Raw genomic sequence first — 6,940 nt, forward strand, 5'->3', positions numbered from 1 at the left:
GCGTTTGCTTAACAAAGCCTGGTTGTGAACCCTTCTCTCACACTGCTTCTGCTTCTCACCCATCAGGGTCCAGCTTACCTGCTTACTTACAGACTTCTTACATGCACCAGACAGGATGCTAGGAACTCAGCTCCCAAACAAGAAGCACAAGTCTGCCACTGCGGAGCTAGACCCTTTTCCTGCTTCCTGCAGGAAGTCATCCTTGATCTCCAGATAGAGGCCGCTTCCTTTTGCATTTCTTACTTTTATTATTTTTCTTTTATTTATTTATCCTTTGTTTATTTTATTTACTTATCCTTTATTTATCAGTGTTACTTCCTCCACTAAAAAAATAAAACCCAGTGGACTAGAGGTCTTGTTACTTTTTAACCTCCAGGGTGCTTCATACCATAGCTCACACATACTAAAACCTCAGCAGATGTTTGTGAATTCTACAGCATCCATCATTGTCTAACATGGAAAGCCTATTAATTTGTTCTCATCTATAAGCTTTCAGAATAAATATTACTCTCATTAAAATGACTATTCACTAATCTGAGATTTAAAGCCTAATCTTGAAAGTATAATTCTTTTTTTAATTGATGAAAAGGGTTATTTCTCTGTTAAATGCAAGTAAGAGTTTTGCTTCAATAAATGATTGAGAAATAGCTAGAATATATTCTCTTCCACTGAACTGATTTTTTTTTCTAGGATCTTTAGTCTTACAAAGAATTACAAATTGAAATGACAGAAAAATCAACATTAACAAAATAAAGGTCTTATGTCAGCGATTCAGAGAGTGATCAAAAGTCACCTATTCTTTGTCAAGCGCCTTTGGTCTTTCCACTCACAGCCTAGTTTCCTGTGGGAAATAACAATAACCACTTGCCATGTTTCCAAAAGGGTGCCATGACTTGTTGAGTTGTAAGAAGCATGAACCCTGGAGATCGATGGTTTGGGGCCAGGCTTCTGTGCTGACTTACAGCCTTGGCCACTCACCTTGAAGCACAAGGCAGTGAGAGTATCCATATTTGAGAGTGACTGGACTCAAGGAGTTAATATTGGACAGCATGTGCTATCTGCAATCTGGTCTCTCTCGGTCAGAACTTAAACCATTGTCCTGGATGTCTCCATGACTCCTTTCACAGCCCACTTTCTGACAGCCCCCCCCCCCCACAGCCTCCACACACACAAATGTAACAGCAAGGTGAAGCCCTGATTCAGAGCAAACTGCACCAATGCTTGGGGTCAGACAGGCCTCGCTTTCACTTCCTCTTCATGGGAACATGACTCACTAGGTGAGTATCTGACCATGGGTCATAAGGACTCTGACCGGAAACCACTGTTTAAAGTTAAGCTGCCTAAAGCCACTGGATACCCACGTCATAGGACAACTTGGAGCCACTATCTGGACAGGGCTCAACTGACTGTTTCAGAGAACTCCGTGGTCTCTCCTCTGAGACTCCTGGAAGGGTTGACCCAACCATCTGCTTAGAAATTTTGCTATTTGCCAGGTTCTCCCTCAGGTGCAAAGAACAATTCAGACAGTTCCTATGGTGACTATCTGAAAGGCCAAGCTACCTGTAGTGACAAAGATCAAAGGCTCTGGGCTCTTAATAAGTTTTGAAAAGAAGACCTCAGTCACCTTATCCAGCAGGTGGCTTATCAGGACCTTGACCTCAAATGTGAAACTCTCTTGGGGAGGTGTCCTCACTCAGTCCACCATAGCCTGGAAGTCACAGATGTCCCAGCAGACTGTACAGGATCACAACACAAAGGCAGTCAGTTGGCACTTATGAGCCTGTCATTGAATTATCTTATGATTTCCCCCCCCCCAGAGAACTCTGTGAAGCAGACACCACATGCATTTGAGATGAAAATATCAAAAAGCAAAAGTCAGAGAAGTTAAGAGACTAGGCCAAGGTCACACTGCCAATTTCATTCCCAAGCCTGAGATCTCACTGCAGGGTCTTCTAACCTGAGAACGTCACTTTCATCACTGTATCTGTCCACATATTTCAAAAGATTTTGCTTTTACTTTGTGGTTGTTCAACCTCTTCCTACACCAACATGACTCACCTTGACCTAAAACACACACCTCCCACCACGCCAAGGCAAGAATTGTATCAGCTGGAAAGATGTTTGTTCCTACATAGATATATTTGTGAATTACCATTTCCTACTTCTCCTCTGAGCTTCACCCTGGACGTCTCTGGGTTTTAAGGGAGCCCAGTGTGATCAGATGAATAATGCATCTTCTTCCCAAGTTCATATGTCTGTATGCTAACTCCCAACTTCCCCGTGCTACCTCATTTTGAGTTCTTCATAGAAAACAAAATTACAATGAAACCATCAGGGTGGGCCCTAATCCAAGATGGCTGCTGTCCCCATAAAAATGGAAAATTTAGACAGATTCATAAATACAGAAAGAACACTACTTGAACATGAAGGCAGCCATCTACAAACCCAGAGAGTGGCCTGGGACAGAATTTCCTCCACAGATCTCAGAAGAAACCCCGCCGACACCTAGATCTTAGACTTGAACTCCAGAACCATTAGATGGTGAACTGTTTCAGCCTCTCATCCCTGTCTTTAACTGAACCAGGTGTTGTTATCTCAGGACAGGGACTTCCTCAAGGGAGACTTTACTATGTTAATACTCTATTATACATAACATGGCATCCCAGAGGAAACACAAGAAGCACAAGCATGAACAATTCTCTTCCTGGTCTCTAATGCCTCCAAATGGCTTTAAGCCATTTTAAGACACTCTTGTCATTTCTGCATTTATCTGAGTAATTACAGGGACTTTCTAGGTCTCAGATTTCCAGACCTAAAGAACTCAGCATGCAAACATTGGTCCATACCCACACCTGGTTAAAAACTCAGTGCTAGGCAAATCTTAAACAAGATCAGCCATCTCTTCGTCTTTTTATCTTTTTTTGGGGGGGTTGGATGAGAGGGACACCAATGGGCTTTAAAATAACTCATCCAACAACAACGAATGAGCCATGCATAAAGCACAAGAGGTGGGGGAGAAGGACACAAAATTAGTTTATTTCAGGGTAGTTTGGGCAAGAAAGGATGTGACTGGACTCATAATGCCACCAGGACTAAGCAGTGCCTCATAGTCTGTGTGTCATTTATTTTACAGCGGCATTGTATATTGCTAAGAGCAGCATAAATTCTAAGGCAAGGCCAGATATGAATAAAGATCAGATTAAAAATTGGCTCACACCATTGTTCACCAAGCCATGCCGAGGTCACCCGAGCCCATCTTTCTGCTCTGGCTCACAAATCACTGGCACCAATTACATTGCTTAAGTAGAAGCTGACCAATTTGTGCTCCTGACAAATTAGGGACCCAATTAAAGCAGCTCTTAATAAGCTAGAAACAAGCACCCAGGCAGAAAATGAGGTCTGCTGCCTCATGCTGCAGACTGATGACTCCCCCTGAGGTGAGAAGCAGCCTGGTGCACTTTGAGCTGAAGGAAAAGAAGAGGAAGGAAAGAGAACAGACAGCCACACAGCTACCCCAGACGCCCCACCAAATAAGTTTCTTGGTCTCACTAAATGGTACAGCGGAAATGCATATGAGTATCTGGATTTATGTGTCCAAAACTGAAGGTTTTTATTTTATCAGTAGGTTCATGATGGGATACATGAATTCACAAGGGGATACATAGTTCCCCTAGATAACTCAAAATTATTTAAAGTTGTATAATTAATCATAATAGGAATTATCAACATAATTATCTTTATTAAAGAAAAAGATGGAGCTCTTGGGAATATTTTGAGAAACACGGTCATGCTTTTTCCTGGTTGGCTTTCTTTCTACCTAGTACTCCCACACACTAGATACGGACTGGGTCAGCTGGGAAAGAAAGGCCCCCACTCAGAGGCTCACAGGACAACTAGCTGTAGTGATTTGAATGAGAAACACAGAGCTCCGGGCATGTGAACACTTGATCCCCAGTTGGTACACAATTTGGGGAGATGGTACACAATTTGGGGAGATGGTACAGACATCCATGATAGGGGAAGTACATCACTAAGAGTGAGCTTTGTGGGTTCACAGCCTTGCCCTGCTTCCAGTTTACTCTCTGGCTCACATTTGCAGTTGACGATGTAGTCTTTCTGATTCTTGTTCCTGCCTCCATGTCTCCTGCTGGTTGCCAAGTCCCACCCACTGTCCCCCATTATGGACCCTCCCTCTGAAATCATAAACCCAAATAAATACTGCCTTCTAAGCTGTCTTGGTCATGACATATTATCACAGAAAGGTAACTAATGAGAAAATATCTAATATTCGAGCTCCAAAAGGACAAATGTCCCAAGTCTTCAGAGGGTTGGGGGCTCTGATGTGGGCATAACAGCATGCTGTTCAACTTTCTTACCCCAGAAGATAGGATTTAGGCCTGCACCTCCTAATATGAGCAGACTCACAACCCAGGTGCCCTGGGAGGGGCACAGAAGGACTCCAAATATGGCTTACGACTACCATGAGGGTCCTCTCTGACCTAGAGGCCGGGGTAAGGATTGCTATTTTTCATAAAAAAGTGGATTAAAATTTTTGTGACAGTCTCTTTAGAAATTGAGCAGTATTCCTTCATGTGTATGAAGGTGTAAAGTTAAGCACATTGTTGAGATAATAAGATCACACTTGCTAGCCTCAGAAATTCCATAGGAGATAAATCTAAATTTCATTCTATACCACAGGACTGAGACACTGAAGGATGTAAAACAAACAAACAAACAAGTCACCGTGTGCTATTATACTAGTTAATTTGCAAAATGACCTTGAGGCAAGTATTGTAGTGGCAAAAATCACAATCTTGCTGAAGAACAGGAGGTTAACATTCTCCCTTCCTGTAATTAAACCTTGACTGATGACTCTGCAGAGGACAGGAAGTGAAAATGAACTTAATTCTACCAAATGAAGGGTACCTTATCCCTTAACGATGTCTAATGAATTGAATGTCTTTTAAAGCTTACATTTACTAAACATTTGCTAAAGCTAAGCACCTTGGAAAATCTATTCATTTAAACACAACAATCCTGCGATGTGTGTCCCGTTATCATGCAGGGCAGGAAACTAAACCAAGGAAAAGGTTTTACTGACTGAAGTAGAGATCAAAGAAGGAAGCATGCATGTGAGGAAGATGCTGATCTTTAAACATCTTCCAAAACACAGATCTAGAGTTCTGATTCTCTTCACTCCAGATCTGCATGTCGCACTTGCCTACCAAGCATGTGGCCCTGGGTTTGGTCAAACCAACAAGTGATAATCTTTTAAATAATGGTAAGAAAGTGTTGAATCTGGATATCTTAGATAAAATTTAGATTGTCATTATTACAGAGTATTTTAAGAAAAATTAAGGTTTTTTTTTATACCACCTATGCAACTAGCAAATATAGCTTAATCTGTTATGTATTACATACATGAAAATATCTATTGTAATACAATCAATAATAATTGAGTTACTGGTGACTGTCTTATTATATAGTAAGTTAAAAATGCCTCAAATTGAAGTAAATATTCCTGTTCATTCTCACAACTTAAAAATGACAGATGAGTTGGACACATAAGAAAATTTATCATATCTTCCCTTGTTTAGATAATCAATGAGTAGGCCACAGAAAGGCTAGAGCCATTCTAAGTTAAACATCAGACGTTTCTGAATGAATACAATTTTATGACAACAAATGACTAAATGTTTCCACACCCATATGTGCATTTCTTTATGGACCTTCTCAGAAAAGAACAAGAGATGCTGAGCGTTGCTTCCCAGAGTCACCTCTCCCACCACGAAAGGGGAGCAGGTTCTCTTTCTGGATCCTGCCTTTGACACAGGACAAACTTTGGCCTTGTAAGAAGAAGATACTGTAAATACAGTATTCATCTTCAATAGCAATGACTTCCCTCAAAACTCAGATCTTCCCTCAGATCGTCAAACCTGAAGACTTACATGGAAACCATTTGAAGTACTTTTAACTTTTGAATATGATTCATCAGTACCCAATCATCTTATCATTCTTATTATCATGTGAGATCCCATGCTCTTAGCATAGCTTTGTGTGGAAGAGGGTATGTGTGTTGTGAGTGTGTGTGTGGGGGGTGTATGTGCACAAAATAAAAATGATCTTTCTAGAAGGCTGTGATGGTACACACATATAATCCCAACATACAGGAGAGCCACAAGCACAAGGTGGGTGGCCTGTACTGCATAGCAAGTAACCATCTAAAACACCTTTCCCCACCATAGCACCATAGTCTTTTTTTTCTTACAGAGCAAATAGCAACACTTCAACTTGACCTGACTCAGTATCTGGACTTTCTCCTGGAGAAGAAAGCCAACCTTCACTGAGTGCCTTCCATTGCAGCAAGCACTTTACCTACGCATTTGTTCCTCATACCCACTTGGACAGGTTATCTGTTATCTAAATGAAAAAGATTAAAGTTCAGAGAACAAAAGTGCACGGCCTCATGTGCTCTAGCCAATCAATGATGAACCGGGCACAACCCAACTGACCAACCCCAAAGACTCATAAAATGTATGTCCCCCAGTTTACTGCAGACTCTCTAGAAAAGGATTCCTTTTATTTCTTTAGAAAGCCTCAGTGCTGACTGTTTTTCTTGTTATCCCAATGTGCACTTTCTTCTTTTAAATAATGCCTCACTTGCTACTTGCGTTTTTATAAAAAAGTATGAGAGAAGGCATTGCCCGAACAGTTTGCTTGTTACACCCTACTACAGGGAACATCTGTCTTATCCCTATTAAGTCTCCTGTAATCAAGACACACAGGCAATGGCCAAAACTACGAAGATTCCAAGTGGCATATGACATCCTGAAAATCCCTCATTAGCAAACAGTTTATCTTCTATGAAGGGAACCATAAGCCAACACACAGAAAGAGAGAGAGAGAGAGAGAGAGAGAGAGAGAGAGAGAGAGAGAGAGA

At 41.3% G+C, this 6,940-nt stretch overlaps 1 protein-coding gene across 1 annotated transcript in view; it reads right to left on the bottom strand.

Annotated features, from left to right (window-relative positions):
• Cdh17 (cadherin 17) overlaps nt 1-6,940 on the bottom strand; it is a 56,539-nt gene that overhangs the window by 49,002 nt on the left and 597 nt on the right. The window lies entirely within an intron of this gene.

This window comes from Grammomys surdaster, unplaced genomic scaffold (genome assembly GCF_004785775.1).
Source record: "Grammomys surdaster isolate TR1022 unplaced genomic scaffold, NIH_TR_1.0 64, whole genome shotgun sequence".
Classification (NCBI taxonomy): domain Eukaryota; kingdom Metazoa; phylum Chordata; class Mammalia; order Rodentia; family Muridae; genus Grammomys; species Grammomys surdaster.